Here is a 23,467-nt window from a genome sequence, read left to right as displayed (position 1 = left end):
AATAATAAAAAAAAAAGTGGAGGGGAATTTCAACCCAGAGCGACAGACAGACAGACATTTGGGGACGGTAATTCAATGACGGCTCTGTAATGTTAACCTTGATGCTTTTTCCCAGCGCCTGTGTGACAGCTGGGTTTGTACGACCTTTCCTGCCCTGGAAGGTGAGGAAAACTCTCTCTCTCTCAGTTGAATCAGAAGAGTGAAACTGGAATTAAAATGACACTTCCTGACATCCAACGCAAACCTTTTTATTAATTCAGAAGCATTAACCTATTATACAGCCTTATACCTTATACCCGAGATAAGTTTATTACACCGTGTTGCAGCTGCCTCTCTCAGTTCCCTCCTTCACCTGCTTCCCTGAATGAATTTTCTCAGTATCTTTGTGTTGTGTAAACTTATTCCCCCTGAAGACGAGTATGAGGAACGATGGAATGAAATTGAATCTGTGTGTTTGGTAGTAGTTTCTTAGCTGTCATTAATGCTCTTGTTGTGTAGTATACCTGAAGCTAAATGAGTAATGTAGAGTATTAATCTACCTGAATATGACAATAAGCCCCCATTTCCTCCAGCCCCCAGCACCCAGCCCCCAGCACCCAGCCCCCAGCACCCAGCATCCCTTTTGGTGAGTTTAAAGTCTTTTCATATATCAAGTCCTGCCAGTTTATGTCCAGGGGTGAAATGATTTTTACGCGGATCTTCATTATCTTCTCCGAGTTAAATTTCACTCCACATATTTCCCTCACTGTTATGTACCTCACTACAGCTCACCTACACTCTACAGGCCCCTAGGAGGTTGCTTTTTTTATGCTGCCTCGTGATCAACAATCCTTGTGAACCGTCATAACCCAACATAGGTTAATATATACAAATGGACTCGTTCGTTTGATGGTTCGTATTGCAAAGGGCTTTTCCTCTCGTGTAAGGAAGTGAGGTTATAATTCATTCATCTACATATGCATAGGATTCATGTGTGGGATGTAGTAGTCGTTCTTTGATGGAGACAGATCAAAATACTCAGAATACTCACCCCTCCCCCCACCCCTAAGGCACTTTCGGTCTTGTCTGGTGATGGTCTTGTTGTTGTATTTTTACAATGTTGTACCACCTGACCTCACCTAACCTCACCTGACCTCACCTAACCTCACCTGACCTAACCTCACCTAACCTAACCTCACCTAACCTAACCTAACCTGACCTAACCTAACCTAAGTAGATAAAACACTATATTATGGGTTCCTTGTGTGTGCAGTTTTTGTCCTGAGGCCTTGGTGCGTCTCTCTCTCTCTGGGGAGAATTATGACTAGAACAAACTTATTAGTTAGAGCCACAAACTTATAAATTACATCTGTGTTGGTGTGTGTGTGTGTGTGTGTGTGTGTGTGTGTGTGGATTCGTGAGAGCATTTGTGCTCTCTTCCTCCTCCTCATTCATCACCTTCCGGCGTCGACACATCAATCTCTACACATCGTTTGTGACAGGAATTGGATTATTTATCATATTCTTTTACAGTGAGTCTGAGGGTTTGTGTTGTGTTAGTGTAATGGTGGTGATGCAAGGTCATAAACTCTCTAACGTGAATAAGATAAGCAAGGGAGGAGTAAAAAAAAGCTGACTCACCCTCTCTATTTCTCTTTCTCTAATCTCTCTTGTTATCAGTTAAGATATGATACTTTCCCCTCAGAGCGTCGTTTCAAAGCTTAATCTTATCTCTCAGTTGAAGTTACAGGAACCATCAACTTCTGAAATGGTTTTGTTTCAGTCACCGTGAAACTAAAAACCTTGAACTCCGTCAGTAGATTTAATCTTTTCAGTGTCTGGGGTGTTGTTTAAACCTGATCCAGTTCAAGGAACAGAACAGTCTGAGATATCCAGTGATTTAGGTTCGGTTAGGTTAGGTTAATGTGTTCTCTCCCCCCACAGTACAGGGTTTTGATGAGTGTCCTGTTCGTCAATCTTGTCTTGGGGTCAAAGGTTAGGGGGTGGATTCTAGGCTATCCACGAGAGCTTTGAATATTCTAGAGGAGTCAACTTGTCCTTCGTCTGGGCTTTACAGTTTTTTGTCATCTAATATGTGAGAAGTTTGTTTTAAAGCTGATAATTTCCTCGCTGCCTTCCTGCAAGATTCTAAACATGGATTTTAATTCTGAGCTCTAAGTCAAATTTCATCATATTTTTTACGAATGTACAGTCCCCTTCACTAGTGCGTTTACAGGGTCTCGTCAGCCTTTGTGCAGTGTGGCAGCCCTGTGTTTGTTTATATTTGACAGAAGGGAAATAGTATTAGTAAACATACTATGGAATCAAATTAAAACAATATTATAACAAATATCTCAATGATAATGATTTGTGGAATGGTTATATGACGAGCCCCTGTAAACGCACTATTGGAGGGGACTTTACCACCATTCACCTACACTCTAGTACCAGATGAGTGGTTCATGTTGCCCGATGATCATTTATCAAGAATTTTTGCTACAGGAGGCAACTTCTCTGTGGAGGTTCGTGTAGTGAGTAGACGAGTGTCGTTTATACCTCAGTCAAGTTTCATATATACCATTGTCTGTCTCACTCAAACGACAGCCAGACGAAGGTTGATATGATGGCCTTGTCACATACTGCTGATGTGGAATATATTTGAGCTGGAGATTCAGAATATAATTGGTGAAAGCGGTCGAGTGATTTCTAGATTCACCCTGCAGGAAGACCTCCCAATTAGTGGCAGCAAGTCCGATTGACGTGATGACCCTAACAAGTCTCTCGTATCCCTGAGCCAATGCGAACGTCATGTGAGTCTAACCTAACCTAAACTAACCTAACGTTCTGATCAGCCGACTCATCTTTGATCAATGATAAAAGATGAAAAAAATCGAAATCAAGAAGTTGGTGGACTTATGCTTCTCCATTTTCTCTCTGTGTTGATGTTGTCTCAGGCTCTGCCACATCTCTTCATCTCAGAAACTTGTGAATAGCAGAACTTATCATCTCGCTAACAAGATATTCGCGTCGCTCTCTTGACACTTGACGACACCTCTGTTCCTTGATGTTGACCTACTGACGCAAAAGCAAGGAGGAGAGAGAGAAAGGGAAGAGGGAAAGCAAGATGTAAAAGAGAAGTGGCAGTCAACAGCAGATGGTGGGAAGAACACATAATGGAAGACTCAGTTATCCGCCAAAGAACAATATTAATAACCTGGTGATTTAATATATCAGGTATTTGAGGAAAGCACCGAAGCAGCGAAATCCTCCCCTACACTACTACCACTCCCTTCATCACTCCCTTCACCAATCCCCTCACCAATCCCCTAACCACTCCCTTCACCACTCCCTTCACCAATCCCTTCACCACTCCCATCACCAATCCCCTCACCACTCCCTTCACCAATCCCTTCACCACTCCCTTCACCAATCCCCTCACCACTCTCTTCACCACTCCCATCACCAATCCCCTCACCACTCCCTTCACCAATCCCCTCACCACTCCCTTCACTGCCTCCAACCACTCCATCACTAGCAGAGGAGCTCATCAAAACACACGTGAGGTCTTCAATAACTCAAGGTCACAACCAGAAGCTGAGGCAACATAGTGATATAACTAATGAATTCAACTTCAAAGAAAAATATAAACGACTTAAGTTTATAAAGTTGTGGAACAATTATTGGAGTGTTGGTTACCTCACAACTTAACAAGCCAAGAGAGAGAGAGAGAGAGAGAGAGAGAGAGATTGCCTGCTTGCACACCTTAGGTCCACAGAAAACGTCGCCATGGTCTCTCTCCACACTCAAGTAAATCCTCAAAATTTAATCATCCCAAATGTCCGCCTTTCTTAACTTGACTGATTGATGTATTTCGAGAATGAGGGTGTTTTTTTTATTCTTCACATAGCCAAATATCCAGGTGAGGTAGAAGTGTATCCTCCATGGTCGTATTTTAATAATGCTGTAGTCGTTTAGTTTGATAGTCGTCGTGAATGGTCGTTGTGTTAATTACTCAAGGTCACAAAATATCGTAGAGGGTCGTGGTGGGTCGTAGAAGGCTTTAAGAGATCGTAGATGGTTATTGTATAGGTGGTGGACAGTCGTTGGAGAGTCGTACAGGTGGTCGTGGAGGTACAGTATAGTGGAGGGGCCTACTGTATACGTCGTCCTCCGTTCCTCCCTGAACGACAGATCCAATTTTAGGTTCATTAGTTTGGGGCTTCTTGACTGTCAACGAGTTTTGGTCGGCGGTGTCAGCAAGAGATGTATTGTGGAGGGCACACACACACACACACACACACACACACACACACACACACACACACACACACACACACACACACACACACAACACATATCCCCAGCAAAAAGTTTCCAAGTTAAGGAATATTCATATACCATCGTCAATAACAAAGCAGGATGCTCCCAGCAATTCAAAAGAATATCCATATGCTCCAGGATAAATAATGTGTATTTGACCTCCATTATACGGAAAAGAATGCTCAGAAGGATGTATATGAGATTTCTTCTTCGTCCTGAATAAGATATAAAATGCTCCCGTGTCAGATAACGTGTATATAGGCTCATATACCAACCAGAGCATGGGACAAGTCATTTTATACTATATATTAAATTGGAATATATATATACACGTAATGTAAGGTGGAACGTATACACTTGCCTTACGATTACAGCAACAGTGACGGAAATTCCAAGATGTTTATATACAGTAAAAAAGATCCATTTTTTGCGATTCCTTATTTTTACAATTATATAAAGACACAAATTACTATATATAATTATTATATCTTGTATAATTAATCACTAGAACCTCAGTTTGTTATTTACTAGTCAAAATAGTTCATCCACAGTACGAGAAGCTAGTGAGGATATTCGTGTTCTGAGCGAGAGACTTCCAGAACTCTTGCAAACTTCTGATAATTATCCTAGACTTGGGCTGATGACATACCTTCAACACACTTCGTAAGGCTGCCAAAAGCTTCAACTAACCTTACGAGTTATTTAATATTCAACAGAAATTATATCTTTTTTGACAGTTTTCTTCCTCATTTTTGTTTTAGGTCAGGAAAAGAACTTTGTGTGCTATGGTTCTCACAGATTCTGGGTCAAGTAAATATTTTTTGGAATTTATCTTTGCTGTTAGTGATCAATGCCTGAAGGTTGGGTTTAGCTTGCTCGTGTGCCTTCACTGTAACTTTTGCATTCGGAAATTTAATACGTTTGGTTTTTTTTCTGTTAAGTTCTTCATTTTCCTTTTTCCTTTCTGTGAGCTTAATGACCTGGTGCGGATATAAAGGGAAGTTGTGTGGTTATGATAGTACTCGTAAATGCAGACGGTAGACGTTAAAGTTTATGATCGTTATATTGCTTTTGTTTCTGCGCATGCGTCGACACTGAGTTACTTAGTCGTAATTTTAGAATCTTTGTAATTCTTTATCAGGGATTAAACTGGCTTTGGGATTTGATTACGTTTGATAGTTTGATACATAAACATCGATCTTTTTTACGAACAAATATGTAAAATAATATTTGTTCCGCAACTGATTTTTTTCTTGTTAGGTAACTGGCAACTCAGCGGCTTTACGGGATCAACATTTTGAAACTTGCGGAAATCAATCCTTTGCCAAGAAGCGTCCATGGTTCCTCTTCAACCCCGGTGTGGCGATGGTTTCACACGAGTAGCTAAGAGTCTCGGATCTCTGAGCAATTGACCTCCTGGGTTCACTAGCAGTTGGGTAAATAAATGAGTTAGTTTTTTTTATTCTGTTATGCCAAGATAGGGAAGTTGGTCAGCTGTTTGTGTTGCTGACGAGTTACAGCCAGCGACCAGTTGGATGGTTACTCAAGGATCAGGAATTCATTGGCAGTAAGAACGAGTGAATAATTTCGACTTAGGGTAAATAGTTCATGAAAATATCTTATGTACTGAGGCCATATGTGAGTAATTAAGTGTAGCTCACGTACTAATGAGGAATTAAGTATAGCTCAGTACTTAATGGGTAATTAAGTATAGCTCAAGTACTTAAAATAGGTTTCACCGTAAGTATTCGGCCATAAAGGGAATTATTAAACTTGTATCCTAATGTTAATCCTTGCCTGTGGGATAACAGTTTACTTACGTTTAGGAATATTAGAATTCTTGTATCTCTTTAGTCTAGTGTACACCGCCTCCTCCCTCATTCCTCACCCTCCCTCCTCTTTCTCCTCCTCTCCCTCCCTCCTCCTCTCCTCCTCCTCTTCTCCCTCCTCTCCTCCCCCTCCTCTCCTCCCCCCTCCTGTCCTCCCCTCCTGTCCTCCTCCTCTCCTCCTCTCCTCCCCTCCTCCTCCCCTCCTTTCTCTCCTCTCCTCCTCCTCTTCTCCTCCTCTCCTCCTCCCTCTCTCCTCCCTCCTGTCTCCCCCCTCCCCCCTCCTCCTCTCCTCCTTTCTCCCCCTCCTTTCTCCTCCCTCCTCTTTCTCCTCCTCCTCCTCTCTCTCCTCCCTCCTCTCCTCTCTCCTCCTCCTTCCTTTCCTCCTCCTCCTCCTCCTCCGTCTCCAATGCCTCAAGAATGAGTTCCATAGAATTGCTTTTTATATCTTGGTCTGGGTGATAGATAACCTAAACTTAGATACCATAATGATCAAGTAAATACTTTGGTTAAAAAAAGGGCTTTCAAAATATGACTCCCATTCTGTTGTTGACGTGAGGGGGGGGTGGGGGGAGGAGGCGGTGTACATTGAAAGTAAAGTACCTCTATTTGTCCAAACAATTACCATACCAACTGTTGACTATCCTGTGACCTCTCTCTGTGTGTGTGTGTGTGTGTGTGTGTGTGTGTGTGTGTGTGTGTGTCTGTGGTCGTTAACAGAGGCCGCCACCATCCCTTGTGTGTTCACTCTTTTGTATTGGTGGCATCGACCAGCTATATATAGTAATGTTTGTCACAAATTCTCCGTGTTTGTGTGTTTTTTTTATCATTTCAGAGTATGAGGAAAAAGCCGGATGTGTTTTTTAACGTATGGGGTTATTTAGTCAATGATGGGTTGGCTTTGCATGAATATGAATTGTAACCAGATCCTTCCATATAGTTCATAACACACACACACACACACACACACGCAACAATATCATCACACACACACACACACACACACACACACACACACACACACATACACACACACACACACACACACACAATAATAATAATAACACACACTACCATATCTACGACGAGTTATCCATCCAACTCACAGGGACCCCAACACACAGACTACAGGGAGTCTTTATGTAGTGGCAACTGACCGCTACATTGAATTAAACACAGACACACAACCACGAACCAGCTTCTTAACTATAAATACAACGTTCAGGATGTTAATACCTCTTGTAGAAAATTAACAAAAAACCTGTAGAAAGCTTATTCAAAATCCCAATGTGGTTTTAATTAATACCTAAGTGTGTGTGTGTGTGTGGGGGGTGGGGATAATAACTGTGTTTTATTATGTTAAATACAAAGTCAATGAGATTATCCTAGGAATTATTCTCTTAAGGCACTACATTTCATCTAGGATTTGCAATATTGGATGTGTGTGTGTGTGTGTGTGTTTTTGTGTGTGTGTGTGTGTGTGTGTGTGTGTGTGTGTGTGTGTGTGTGTGTGTGTGTGTGTGTGTGATGCCTGTACCCCACCAGCTGAATTGAATTTTGTTCCTACTCACACTGAGTCAATTTGTTCCGCATCTTATAAAGGGAGGGAAGAAAATGAAGGGGGGGGGTCAGAGAATTGGGGCAAGGGAAGGGGGAGAGGGCAAGATTGATGGTCAAAGGAGAAGGGAAGGGATGATGAAGGGGAGAGAATGCAGAAGGTTGATGGAAGGGATCGCTGGAGGGGGTAAAGAAGGGAAATATATCGTAAAGCAAGTGGAGGAAGATGTTGTGGGAAGGTGATATATAAAAGGGAAATTGTCAGGACGGAAGGTTTACAGAAAGGTTGAAGGAGCTGGGTCGTTCAGTGAAGATGTCAGCTGAGTAAAGGTTGAGGACGTCTGTTTGAGAAATATAGCTGAGTAACGCTCTCTCTCTCTCTCTCTCGTAAGTTGGTTACATTTTATTCCTTCTATTTCCCTTGATATGAGTAATCCTTCCACACACACACACACACACACACACACACACACACACACACACACACACACACACACACACGAGGACAAGAGAGCTACTTACAGCAGAGAACCTTACCTGCAGAGAACCTAACCTACCCAAACATCATCTTTTGTTGACATGAGATGACAATGAAGATAAACTAACAATATACACATTATTCTGGTTATCACAGGTGAAACTAGTGTATATTACAGGTGTACAATTACATTAAATAACCGTTTAAAAAAAAAGAACTCGACCGCTCCTTTTGGCCACGACAGAGACACAATCGCCGTAGTATTCGAGTAACCAGATATTGCTTAATATCTCGCAAGCAGCTGAAGCCCATGCCAATATCCAGGGATTCGAAGGAGTGTTATATATGAAGGTCCGAGGAAGCTGCCTCCGTATCCCTGCCTGGATTATGGCTTCGGTTATCGCATCCACAGAGGCGCCTGCCCACTGTTTACGATGCTGTAAACCTTTCTTACTGCACGATGATATATAAATGGTGGTGGGTTAGCACTGACTTGCTCCACACCTTTGTTAACAAGCTTCAAGGAACAACTGAGCGGAAACCTAGTAGGCCAAGATGATTTTTTTCTTTTCATCTTTGGAGAAAATTGTATTCCTCTCTTTCTTACCTTGTCTCCGTCATCCTTGTCTTCTCGTTATCGTTTCTCTACTCCTCCTCCCCAGAGAGACAGGAAGTGAGATACAGGTAGTAAAAACGTAAAGAGATAAATGGGGGGGGGGGGATAGACAGGAACAATGAGAGAAAACGATACATGTAAAGAGACAATGACAGATAAACAGACAGACACAGACAGACGTTAATCTCCCCTGGTGTACCACAAAAGACGATCAACTTCAACTTTCTTAATATGACCGACAACATCCATCTTGCTTCACTACTGACGCCACCAACCAACCACCTCCACCACCACACACTTTAGCTCCTCAGATACTTGAAGAAATAAAATCTCTCTTCACTTTTGACTTCGTAAACCAGAAGATAACTTAGTGGATTTTTTCTTCTCGGTGGAGGATTCGGGGACGCGGTTCTCTGGCTGACTCAATACAGAAATAAGATCCGGAATGGTGTCAGGATTATTACGTTCAGGACTTGACCTTAACTGGATACATTAACTTAGCATCAGTTTCGTGAATCTTTCGTGTTTTTCTCCGTATATAAATGGATAGGAGTTAGTGAGGTAGTGAACTCTCCTCTGAAACACTCAACCCAGGGTGTTAGTTTGGTGCACCTGACGTCACGTAACACACACAGGTGAGATAGTTAACTCAGGCGTCAGTCACACGCGTCTGGTGTTACGTCACAGGTTGTCACAGGAGATGTATTTCTTTGCATTTTGTCTGGATGTTTGGATATACTGGTGGTACCGGGGATGTTTGGATATACTGGTGGTACCGGTTGTAGATGCTGGTTGTGGCGTTGCCGCTATATTGTGGGTTGTGATGCTTCCACTATAACTGTGTTGGTGGTTGTGACGCTGCAGCTGTTGTTGTTGTTGTAGTGACTTGTAACGCTACTACTACAGCTGTTACTTGTGCTGCAGCTGGCAATAAAGGCCGGGACTCCTAACTTCCCTCCTTAAGAGGAAGGGAACCATTAGCAGCAGCTGAGTTTGGCAGGAGGAAGAAGAGAAAGAAGAAGCGGGGAGGAAAAACCCTGACCAGGAATTTCATTTAACAACGTCAAACTTTTCAATTGTTTTGCCCGAGAACTGAGAATTTGTTTTGTACGTTTGTGGTCGAGCGGAAAGTTTAGAAATTATCTTTGTCGTAATGAAATTATATGTGAGGCTTAAATAAAGATTCAGAGAGGGAGAGAGAGAGAGAGAGAGAGAGAGAGAGAGAGAGAGAGAGAGAGAGAGAGATTTGCATATTTCTATATAAAAGTTATTAACTAAATTCAGAATTAATAATCAGGTGACTGTTACTGCCTTGACCTCATGAAAAATGCACACACACACACACACACACACACACACACACACACACACACACACACACACAGGTCATGCGATATAGCGATAATATTAATATATTTATGATTTACTGATGAAAAAAAATGATGACTTAGAAAACCTCTCACCAACTGAAGGTAAAAATCAATACTAATATAAATAAACTAACAATCTAATTTATAAACTAATCCAGGTGAAATTTGATTATAATTAGAAAAGTGAAGGACAGGTATGATGAATTTTAAAGTCAATTTTTACCACACGTCTACAAATTTTATTCTAGTTATTAAATACGATAAGAAATGGGTATTACTACAACGCATATTATATTAATGAATTTCCTGGGAGAAGAGGACAGACAGACAGACACAGACAGGCAGACAGACAGACACAGACAGACAGACAGACAGACACAGACAGACAGACAGACAGACAGACAGACAGACACAGACAGACAGACAGACAGACAGTTAAAGAGGGCGAGGAGTTCACAGCACGGCGCCTCCATCACAACTTAAAACTCTAATGGTGTATCGTGTGAGAGAGCATGATAGTGGAGTCTTATGAAGCTCTAGAACCGTATTACTGTTTATATTCACGCTGAGGACCCGTTGACACACTTACCCGGAGTGGTTTGGAGGGCTGTGAGGCACTTATGGTAGTAATGTTAACTACCACTGGCCACACCTGCATGGGCAAGGATTCTCATTGGTTTGGTTTGGTTAGGTTTAGGTTAGCTTTTGGTTAGGTTAGGTTAGGTTTTGGTTAGCGTTATGTTAAATTTAATATTCCTTTTAGTTTAGCATGAGAAAGAGCATCTATACAAGTCTCAAAGCTAATCTTAGGTTAGGTTTTGGTTAGGTTAGGTTCGGTTAAAATATTCCTTTAATTTAGGGTGAGTAACCTAATCTACATAAGTCTAAAAGATAATCTTATAGTAAAACACCATTGAGAAAGCCTTAATGAGGGATATTCAGACTTCCTTACATTAAAACTCTCATTCCTTTCTATTTTGACTGGCAAGACCATCATCATACAGTAGTTCTCGATGACAATTCGACCCTTTTCTCATCGCAATCACGTCTGAATCGTGTTGTAATTGACCTAGTTTAGATGCTTGCTCACGCCATCAGCCAGAAGGTAAATTTAGTGCAATAAACTTGAACACTGTGAGTTATAAATGTGTGGTTAGAGGCTTAAATCTGGCGTGTCATTTGGGTTACTGACCTAATACTGCACCTAACCTAAATCTAATCCTAACCTAACCCTAACCTAACCTAACCTAACCCTAAACTAACCTACAATAAGTTAATCTAGTTAAAATTTTAAATCACATTGCCAATTTAACCCGGAAATGGAGTAATTCACCTGGAGTTAAAGCAATATAAACAAATTTACTCGACGTACACACACACACACACACACACACACACACACACACACACACACACACACACACACACACACACACACACACACACACACACACACACACACACACACGCACACACACACATGAGCGTCAGTGTATAAGGACCACCTCTTTATAACCATCCTCAGGGGAAATCATCAACACAGGGACACACGCCACCTGCTTTACTGCCTACCACATGCATGTTAACTACCAGGCTACCACACTCACTTTAACCAATATTCACTTCCACCACCACCACCACCACTACCACCACCGTCATCCACTACCACCGTCATCCACTACCAGTATTTACCACCATTGTCATCCACTACCACCATCATCCACTACCACTATCCACCACCATCACCCCGGTGTTATGGTGTAAATGATGGTTGCCTCTCGTGGTCAAGGTTAGCACCACTCAATCACACTGTTGGCTGGATTGTGTAGTTGATGAAGCTGTCAATAACACAGCAACCACATCTAAATTTAACGACCTGTATGACCCGCTACTAAGGAATAACCCAGGAAGACCGGATAACTCACTAACTGCACTGGTTAACCTTGAATCTCAAATCCTTCAATTAATTAACATTTTGGTTCCTAATTACTGCTGGGTAGACAGGTGACTGGTGTAAAGAACTCGTCTCACTAACCCATGAGAAAAATGCTGACTACTACACAACACGTCTACACACACACACACACACACAAACACACACACACACACACGCGCACACACACACACACACACACATTAACCCTAGTGAGTCTGATCTTCGTTATGGTGTGGGAGAGTTACCAACACATTAAGAGCTTCACCCCTTGCTTCATCCTCTTGTTGCCATGGTAAATGAAGCGCCCGCGTACAAACAGCTTAATTAGTGTAGAAGCCACAATCAACATGGAATTTAGATGTTCATATTTCGAACCATCACCTCCACCCACTTTACCCACACGAGTTCTGGGAATGGTTCACAATCACTGGTTTGTTTTGTTTGTATTTTTTACCTTTTCAGAATCCAAATTTGGGGGAAAAAAAATGGTGTTCCACAAATGCAAACTATACAGGATGATTCACTCGCTGGTATAATCCTGGAGTTGTGTTAATATAACCCTTGTTTATGAGTCTGTAAACAAGAGAGAGAGAGAGAGAGAGAGAGAGAGAGAGAGAGAGAGAGAGAGAGAGAGAGAGACGCTTGAAAATACAGCTTCAAAAATACACATAATACAGCTATACCAGTGACTGTATCACTTTGTACTTTCTGATACAAAAATTCTTTAAGTTTCTTATACTTTTACTAGACTTAAATGGAATCGAAAATCTATATGACACTTTTCAAGGCTGGTTTAGTGAAGGTGAAGGAGGAACCACCATTCATAGCCACCACAATCAGCCATCATCCACCACAACCATTACACACAACCACTATCATCCACACAACCATTACAAACAACCACCATTCATAGCCACCACAATCAGCCATCAACCACCACAACCGGCCACTGCACTCAGACAAAAGCCATTGAGCAATAAACACTGAGCTGGTATATATATATATATATATATATATATATATATATATATATATATATATATATATATATATATATATATATATATATATATATAGCAGTAAGTAGTGAGCTGGTCTTATTTCTCACACCATCCCCACCTGTCTCTTCCAGTTGTGCATCCTACTTCTTCCTTTTTCTTCTTCTTCTTCATCTTCTTCTTCATCTTCTTCTTCTTCTTCTTCTTCTTCTTCTTCTTCTTCTACCTTTATCTCTTTTTCATATACCCCATCTTTTTTATGGTTCTCCTTTCTTCTTCTCTTCCTCCCCTTCCTTTTTCTCTTACTTTTATGGCTCTTCCTTCTCCTCCGCCTTCTCTTCCTCCACTTCCTCTTCCTTTTCCTATTTCTTCTTTTATGCTTCCTCTTCATCCTCTTATTCTTTGTTCTATGCCTCTTACTCTTCCGCCTAATATTATTCTCCTTCTTCCTCTTCCTCATCTTAAACTTACCCTTATTCTCTTCATTCTCTCCCCTTATTACATCTTCCTTACCCTTGATTTATCGTCATTCCCAAATCCCCCTCTCTTAATATTACCAATTCTTCTTTCCCTACAATTTCTCTCATCATCCTTACCCTCCTCTCTTAACCCTTCATCCATCTATCATTTCCTCTTCCTCCTTCGTATATTATTTTCGTCAGTCTACAACCCTAAGCCGCGGGACTCCCAGCTAGCACCCGGCAACTGAAGGACTGACGCCATATGTTGGTCAGCCAATAGGAGGCGCGACACGAGAGGTGATGCCATATGAAGGTTAACCAACAAGTTAGAAAAATGCCAGATATCCACAGCGGTTCAGCACGACGGAGATTAATCCTGTTATGTTGAATCAGTTTCCTATGTCAATTTCCTGGCTGTTACGGTCTCTTCCGCCCCTTTTTCTCATTTATTATGGTCCACGTTTTTTTTTTCATACAACAGTTGTAGTTTGAAGTTAATTTGGACTCATATAATATGATATTATATTGTGTATCTGAATATCGGCATTGCTTTATTTTTTAGGAATAATAGCAGTAAATTATTCACAAGCTAATTATACAGCGTAATATGAGCGCGGTGTGTAATGTAATATCCGCCCAGCCGCTGCACCTGCTGGATGTGAACTGAGCTGTTAAGAGTGGACCAAGCTTCTTTATGTGAAAAATAAAATTTGCGTAGAGAGAGAGAGAGAGAGAGAATTTCTCGTGTCTCTGCAGCAGTTGACTGTGACACCTCAAGAAACTTTTCTTAAGGAATATGTTTTGGTTATTCCAGACACCTGGAAGATCAAAATTGGACCTAAGAAAAATCTCTCTCTCTCTCTCTCTCTCTCTCTCTCTCTCTCTCTCTCTCTCTCTCTCTCTCTCTCTCTCTCTCTCTCTCATTACACTAGATAGGGATAATTGCCTAATGCCAATAACTTCTTTGTATTACTATGGATTCATAAGCATTATTAATGTAATTAGTATTATAATCAGTAATATTAATAGAAGTATTATACCTTTATTATCATTATTATTGTGATTAATATTAGTATTACTATTACCAAACAACAGAAACTCATGTTATTAGAATAATTTTTATTAATCACATTTTCCATCTAATTACAATTGTGTGTGTGTGTGTGTGTGTGTGTGTGTGCAATATAAAAGAAAGCTTAGTCATAAATGTTCCTTAATTAAATCTGAACACGGCTCGTTATGCAGCACTACAAAGGCGACTTTCTCCATACCACCACATATTTCCCCCCTTGATTTCCACATTACTATTTTTCATGCTAAATTTTATTGCCAATTATTCAACTGAGCAACTCTAGGAGGAAAGTGTGTCAACATCCACTGATCCCTGATATTACTGACTCGAGAGAAAGTATTATAACATTCACTAATACTTGTGGTGAATATTGACATGATAGAAGCCTTACCAAGAGTCACCAAAACAAGTGGATATTGACATAACACCTCACACATAGGGGCCAAGAGTAGTGTGGTAATTTGCCAGACAGAGAGGTCATTACCTTACCCCAGTTAGCGTGTTCATCCAATCACCAGTTTAAATTTACTATCCCGAGTGCTGGTAAGTGATGTAAATTTTCCCGATTAGGCAGAAAGTTTTGGATGAAAGACGACCCAATGTTGGTGGGCGGTGAGGCGGGAGATGGGCGGTTAAGTTCACTTTGTGGGCTGATCCTAGCGGCTTGTCTCTATATATATACAGTATATATGTATACGTCAGCTGTAGCCAACAACACTAAAGCATGAGTATTATCTACTTTATTACTGCATATAGAGGAACCATCATCATCATCAATCATCAATCATCATCAACAATCATCATCATCATCATCATCATCATCATCATCATCAATCATCAATCATCAACAATCATCATCATCATCATCATCATCATCATCATCATCATCATCATCACAAGTAACATCCAGGAATCAATAGTGTGTGTGTGTGTGAATGACTGGAGTGTAGGGTCGTGTGGTGGTGGGGGGGGGGGCGTACAGATGATGGTTGGTGGTGTTCTCTCGAGTGAAGCAACAAGGGAAATCCAAACGTGGCACCTTGTTGTGGCAGCAGTCAAGGATTCCACCAGAATAGAACACAGCTGTCTCGGCCGTAATAGTGACTCAGTGACAGAGAATGAAGAAGAGTGTGAGTTGTTGAGTTGCTGTGGTTACTATGTGTCATGTGGTGGTATAGCCTTCAAGCATAATATATTGCAGCTTTTATTGTTGTTGTTGTGGATATTATCACAATTATTGATCATATCCTCACCATCAGTATCACCAATACCAAGGCCACTATAATCACTATCACACAAACAGCGTCACTTAACTCAGCTCTATGATGCAAGTTAAACTATTACGTAAATAACAAGAAGGAGAGAGAGAGAGAGAGAGAGAGAGAGAGAGAGAGAGAGAGAGAGAGAGAGCCCTCACACCTTAACTGTACTTGACCTTAGTTTGTTTACATACCGACCCGACTAGAGACGAGGGGGGGGGTAGTTAATTAAAGTTACAAATTGGAATTGAAGGAACCCAACCTCTATCCCCCTTCCTTTTTCCCCTTCCTTCCCCCCTTCCCTCCCCCCTTCCCTCCTTTCCCCTTTGGTGTTAATGGCATTCTGGTCACGTACAGGATCACCACCTTAACTAATGGTGCGTAATTTCCACTTCAAAGGCGTCCGGTAGTGGTAGGTTTTAATGGCTCGTTCTCCTCAATGGTAACTAGACACCAATATAGATTCAGTCGCTTCGTAGGTAAAATCTGAGGTGATTTTCCTTATGTTTTTATTTCATCTGTTGAGTTAACGTGTGTGTGTGTGTGTGTGTGTGTGTGTGTGTGTGTGTGTGTGTGTGTGTGTGTGTTCGTCATGGGGAAGATGAGAGTTAGTGAGTGGTGGCCTGTAAATAATTGATAAGAGGGAGAGAGAAGAAGAGAATAACAGTGAAAGAAAAAAAACAGAGAAGGAAACAGAGAGAGATTAAGAAAATTGGGCAAAGAGAGAGAGAGAGATAGAGAGGAGGAAGCAAGCAAGCAAGCAAGCAAGCAAGACGAGACAGCTGAGTGCCTCCATGAAAACATTATAAACTTCTCCAAGTGAATAAATGAATAATAAATAAACAGATAAATTAATTCACTCATAAAAGTTATAGTGGTGTTTCCTTATCATGTATTTATGTGCATAATTCTCTCTCTCTCTCTCTCTCTCTCTCTCTCTCTCTCTCTCTCTCTCTCTCCTTCCCTGTAGATCTATATACCTATTTACACGTATAAGGTTGGTTAGGTTAGGTTTGCTTGGTTAGGTCAACATAGCTTGTTAGGTCAGTTTCGGATGGTTAGGTCAATTATGGTTGGTTAGGTTAAATTAGGTTAGTTTAGGTCAGGTGTGGCTGGTTAGGTCAGACAAGGTTGAGTAATTTAGGTTTGGTTAGGTTGTTAAGTTTGATTAGTTAGCTTAGCTTAGGTTAGCTTAGGTTAGGTTAGGTTAGGTTAGTTGGAACTTCAATTTTCCTCTAAATTTAATGTTTCTCATGAACAGTTTCTCATTAATTCCGGCTCACGCAATTCGAATTTACCGATGAAATTTAATAGGAAATTCCAGGTTTTGTTCTGCGCTTGACTATGAGCCATCAGCTGAGAGAGAGTTGCCTGGTGTTAAATGTATCGTATTTTCATCATATCATTATAATAAGAATACCTTTAATTAGGAAGTTATAATAGATAATTACTAATCCATTAATATTCAAATGTAATGATGTACTGTATAATTATAAAATGTTGAGGCTAAGAACGAATCAGGGTTTGTTTAGAAAGAGAAATGCTGAAAAGGGAAGTATAGAGTAAGAATAGATGATAAGAAGGGCAGAAGACTTGGGAAGTGGATGAGTAGAGAGTAACACACACCCACGCACACACACACACACACACACACACACACACACACACACACACACACACACACACACACACACACACACACACACACACACACACACACACACACACACACATTCATATTCAGAGTCTCACAACCAACACACTAAATGGTCTAGGAAAGTCCACTGCCTCGTCCTTGCCACCAATTCTTGTCTAAATGTTCGTCCTCTCTCTCTCTCTCTCTCTCTCGTATTAGTCTTCTTGTTTTTGTTATCTTTGTTCCGCTACACAACACATTACTGATATCATGAGTGTGAGATTGTAGAAGTTCCTCTCTGATACAACATCCCCTAATCATCTTAACTATCCCCCAAAATGGTCCAGTAGTTCTTGCGCCTCTGTGATAACTTTTGAGGAAAGGCTTTGTTGCTGAGACAAGTTCTGTCCACTCATAAATATATTCAGTAACAACAAACGTGCAAGACCACAACCATTTTCCATTTTCTATAACAGTTCACCTTCCCCGTTTTCTAAAATGTCCTCATGGGCCAGATGTTGTACCTAAAAGCAGCTTTATTTCGCCAGCGTCTCTAATTATGAATCATAAGAGGAAACTCATTTACATCACAATGAGTCGCCGAGCCCAGGGTTAATGAGGGAGAGAGAGACAGAGACAGAGACAGAGACAGAGACAGACAGAGACAGAGACAGACAGACAGACAGACAGACAAAGAGAGTGTCAGAGAAAAAGAGAGAGAGGAAGAGAAAAAGACGAAGGATTACTCGTGGAGGAATAAATGAGGGAAACATAAGGAAAAGAGTTAAAGAGATAGAGAGAAGGAGAGGCAAGTTGAAACGAAGGGAGTTAGAGAAAGGATAAAGAAAATGAGGAAAGAAAGTAGGAGAGAGTGAGAGGGAGGGAGAATAGGAGAGAAAGTGTGAAAAAAAGAGAGAAGAGAGAGAGAGAGAGAGAGAGAGAGAGAGAGAGAGAGAGAGAGAGAGAGAGAGAGAGAGAGAGCCACGCGCCCACCTGCCCTACCTTGCATGCTCAACTTAGCGTAAAGTGATGGTAAGTAGCTCCAGTAGTTTCATTAAGGTGTAAGTTTTGAAGCCGGGTAATTACACACAGCCTGGGCGTCTCACAGGCTTTGCTCGCTTCCCAAAATGAAAAATAAATAAAAATCTAGGCAGATTTTTTTTAAGCGACCTCGAGCGTTTGATAAATGATCGCTTGACTAAGATTCCTATGATAAGTATTTTTTTTCCATTTCTCGTCTATCAGATTTATCGCATTTCTCATCTACCACTTTTCGCTCTACTTGGCTGAGAGTTGAAAAGAGAGAGAGAGAGTGTGTGTGTGTGTGTGTGTGTGTGTGTGTGTGTGTGTGTGTGTGTGTGTGTGTGTGTGTGTGTGTGTGTGTGTGTGTGTGTGTGTGTGTGTGTGTGTGTGTGTGTGTGTGTGTGTGTGTGTGTGAAGCTAAGCTCTTACGATAATTTTTGTATCGTTCGTAATCAACTTAGGGTTATCTTTATAGACTCTATGGAGGCTCACTTAATCCACGGCTCAAAAGGAGGATTTGCAGAGTCTCGGATGATCGATATTCTTTAAGCTGTTTACCGTCTCACTTAAATTAGGACATGATGATGGATTCTCATTTTTTTTTTACGTTAAATCATCCGACCTAACTACAGATCTAATTAGCTCATCCAGACAACGTTACAAAATTGGATTGTTAAGGTTTTTTACGTTATATATTTCAGCCAAATAGTGATGTTAGAACGTAAATATCTAAGTAGTTCCCTTTATCTACGACCTAACCTAACCTAACCTAACCTAACCTAACCTTAACTAATGACGTATGAGAATATAACTGCTTGAGAGTATCATAGCTATGACGTTAAGATAGGTTCAGAAATAAAATCCACTGAGATTTGGAACGAATCTTAAACCCATTTTTATTTTCCCAAACATATAAATTCAGATGACCTTCACTCTCCTCCCCCAACCCCCTTCCTCCCTCCTCCTCCTCCTCCTCCTCGCTCAGCAGAAAAAATACCAGGAGACAGGAAAGAGGAGGAGTTGAAAGTAAGTAAAGTAAGTGAAGTAGATAGAGTAAAGAGGAAGGGAAGGAGGAGGAGGAGGAGACAGACTAGAGATATCGGTGGGTTGATAACGGGAGGAAACGGCGTGAGGAGGGGCGGGGAGACACGTGACACTGGAATTGCTTTCGGTTTGGACATGTTCGAAGACCAGATAGAATACAGAGGGGGGGGGTGGTAGAGAGACAGACAGACAGACAGGCAGACAGACAGACAGACCCTTTCATCTCTATATATCGGTCGTGGGCGTCCGGTCTCAGTATCTCTCTGATTCAACACTTACATAGAGCTTACGTAAACACACACACACACACACACACACACACACACACACACACACACACACACAAAAGCTCTTCCCCTCACTCTCCCTCAGGTTGATGCAATTAAAAACAACAGGTAAATAACACATAGAGTGGAAGATTTATGACGGGGAGACTCGTCTATAATATGTAAATGTCACACCTGCCCTACATTGTCCCCTATACCTGTTTCACACCTGTTCAACATTTTCCCTATATATCCTTATATTTATTCAACACCTGTCTCCCACACCGTATCTATCCCCACACCTGTTCAACACCTGTCCCTACACCTGTTTAACACCTGTCCCTACACCTGTTCCATATCTATCCCAATACCCGTTCAATACCTGTCCCTACATTTGTTCAACACCTGTCCCTACACCTGTTCCATATCTACCCTTACACCTGTCCCCATACCTGTGAGGAGTTAATAAGGATATACCTGTATTAGCGACAAGACTCAGAAACACCTGAGAGTAATTTCCCCCTCTGTTGGATGTTGGTTCTCAGAAACGAGTGAAAGAAGAAGCTTATCCCAGGGGCTTATCCCAGGGGCTTATATAAAGGATACTAGGCACTTATCTCCTAACCTAACTGACTCGTATGAACTACGACTCAAAGGTGGTAAACTAAAGTAATATACGTACTCAGGTATACCAACATAACCGTAAACCTCTTATTTATTTCTAAATTTATCTCGGTATTTTTTTTTTTAATAATTATTCCATTCATTTTCATTCAAATTTTTAATCAACTATATTTTTTTTTACTTTTGTTTCTACCTGTAAAAGTAAAAAGTTGTATCTGTACTTTTAATATGAAAATTATACCTGTTTATACATGTACCCTTATGTATGTGTATGTATGTATGTATGTATGTATGTATGTATGTATGTATGTATGTATGTATGTATGTATGTATGTACTTGTATCTTTCTTGTAATTGTTATACCTGTAGAATCATTTTTCTTTCTGACATATTGAAATAGTGTGTGTGTGTGTGTGTGTGTGTGTGTGTGTGTGTGTGTGTGTGTGTGTGTATGTGTGTGTGTGTGTGTGTGTGTGTGTGTGTGTGTGTGTGTGTGCGTGTGTGCGTGTTGCGTGTGCATAGAGTTACCAACTTTGATGTTGTGACTAAGTCTAAGCCCATCCTTGCTCAATAGTGTAATCATCTAAATGGATATTTTGTAATAAAGGTGAAATAAAAAACACACACACACACACACACACACACACACACCTACCTGAAAGACAGAAACAGACAGACAGACAGAGAAAGAAATTATATATAAGACAAAAGTAGAGAAATAAAAATAAACTACAACCAGACGAAGCAGAGACAAAGGGGAAAGAAATATGGTGGAAAGTAAAGAAAAGAGAAAAAAGGGAGAACTGACAGAGAGAGGAGAAAGGAAGAGATACGCAGGAAAGTAGATGGAGAGAGAGAGAGAGAAGGGGGGATAAAGATATGTAAGAAAACTACAGAAAAATGGAAAAAGGAGATGATGAAAGAAAGGGAAATAGACAGAAAGCGAAAGAGGAAGAAGAACAGAAAGGGAAAGGGAAAGAGAGAGAAAAGAAATGGAGAAAAAGAAGTAATGTACGAAAATAAGAATAATAATAAAGAGAAGAAAAAGAGTAAAGAATAAAGAAAATAGAGGAGGACGATGATAAGATAATAAAAAAAGCGAATATGAGGCAAATGAGAAGAATAAGAATAAATAAAGGAAAGAGAACAAATTAACAAGAATAAATAAAAGAAAATAAAGAAAAAATTAAGAAGTGGAAGAAATGCGTAAGAGACACGAGTTAACGATAATGAAGAAAAGGACCCAATTTCTTCACCACTCGTAGGCCCATCTAGTGTTACCTCCATACTGTGTGAAGTGAGGCCCGCCTAGTGTTACCTCCATACTGTGTGGAGTGAGGCCCGCCTAGTGTTACCTCCATACTGTGTGGAGTGAGGCCCGCCTAGTGTTACCTCCATACTGTGTGGAGTGAGGCCCGCCTAGTGTTACCTCCATACTGTGTGAAGTGAGGCCCGCCTAGTGTTACCTCCATACTGTGTGAAGTGAGGCCCGCCTAGTGTTACCTCCATACTGTGTGAAGTGAGGCCCGCCTAGTGTTACCTCCATACTGTGTGAAGGGAGGGGAGTGAGGGCCGCCTGCCTAGTGTTAACACACAATATGATCCATCACTGGTTAAGTTGTTGCTGACAGCTGCCTCAAACTTTTCTTCTGTTATTAAATATTAAAGTATCAGTGATGGTGATGCATGAGCTGCTCGGTAATAAATCATTTTCCTCGAAAGTTTAGCGACAGCCATCAGGTATTCCAGTGGTAATTACTGTCATCTAATTAAACATTGGTGGCGGCAGTTGATGGGCATTTAATAAGCAATATGGTGGTGTTATTGTGGTGCTGTCATATTGTGGTTGGACACATATATAAACCCCATATAGGCAGAGTAGAAAACCAGCGAGGGGAAAAGTGTTGCCACAAGAGAAACACAATTTTTGGTATAGTATTTTGTCCAGGGTTTTGACAGGCATTTGATGGCCACCAACTTTTCCACTCACCGAGCACTGGATGGAAGCCCGCGACCACCATCAACGATCTCTGTTGAATGGGTTTTATTTATTTTTTTATTATTTTTTTTTTTTCCCAATAGTCATTCATGGCAGTTTTTATACACAGCTTTCGATGCGTTGCTGAATGTTCCAGATATTGCAATCATGATATTCCTTCTATCATTGTTGCAAGGATCGTTGGAAAAAAAAATATAGTATCCGGCCGCATCTACAATTGGTGTTTTGTGAAGCTTCATTTATAAGTATCAAGTCACAGAGGAGTTGGTGGGTATTTTTTTTTTTTTTTTTTACGCTGAGAAAATTTGTCTTCTGAAGCCTTAGTGAGATAATGCAGGGGGGTAGGGTGACAGCTGTACAAACTTCTGATATGATACACAAATAACAAGCTGGATTATTCTTCCCTTTTTTTTCTCCGTCAGTGATGGAGTCGATCAGTTACACACTCGAAAGTATAAAAGCTGTAAGAGTTAGGTTAGGTTAGGTAAGGTTAGAACTGATTTAGGATTAGAGTTGAGTTATTAATTTTTAGGCAATTTGATCAATATAATATATTCCTTCCTCTTCTCTCTCTATTTCTCTGCTTCATCTTCTTTTCACCTTTTCATTCTTCTCGCTTCCTTCACCTTCCTCTCTCTCTCCTCTCTCTTCCCTTCCACTATTCCTCGTCCCATCCCCCCGCCCCGCGTTCTGTAGCAAGACAACTTTAACACTTTTCGTCCCCTTAATGGATGCTTGAGAACACCGGCTTTACTTTTCCCGTGACGACCCCTGCCAAGTTAAGCCAGACTCTCACCCTTCTCCCTGCTAACCCAGGACCACACTTCCCCTTCTCCCTGCCATACAAGAATTCTCTTCCACCTTCCCCTGCCGAATACGAAGTCTTCCCCACACTCTTCCCCTGCTGAACAAAAAAGCCTATTCTCTCACCCTTCCCTTGTCAGATAAAGCTTATTTACGTTCCTCTGTCATCTTTACCCTGCTAGACAAGGCTGTAGTTTTC

The sequence above is a fragment of the Homarus americanus genome, unplaced genomic scaffold, assembly GCF_018991925.1.
Source record: "Homarus americanus isolate GMGI-L3 unplaced genomic scaffold, GMGI_Hamer_2.0 scaffold29787, whole genome shotgun sequence".
Classification (NCBI taxonomy): Eukaryota; Metazoa; Arthropoda; class Malacostraca; order Decapoda; family Nephropidae; genus Homarus; species Homarus americanus.
The sequence above is the reverse complement of the archived record's forward strand: the minus strand, read 5'-3'. Positions refer to the sequence as shown.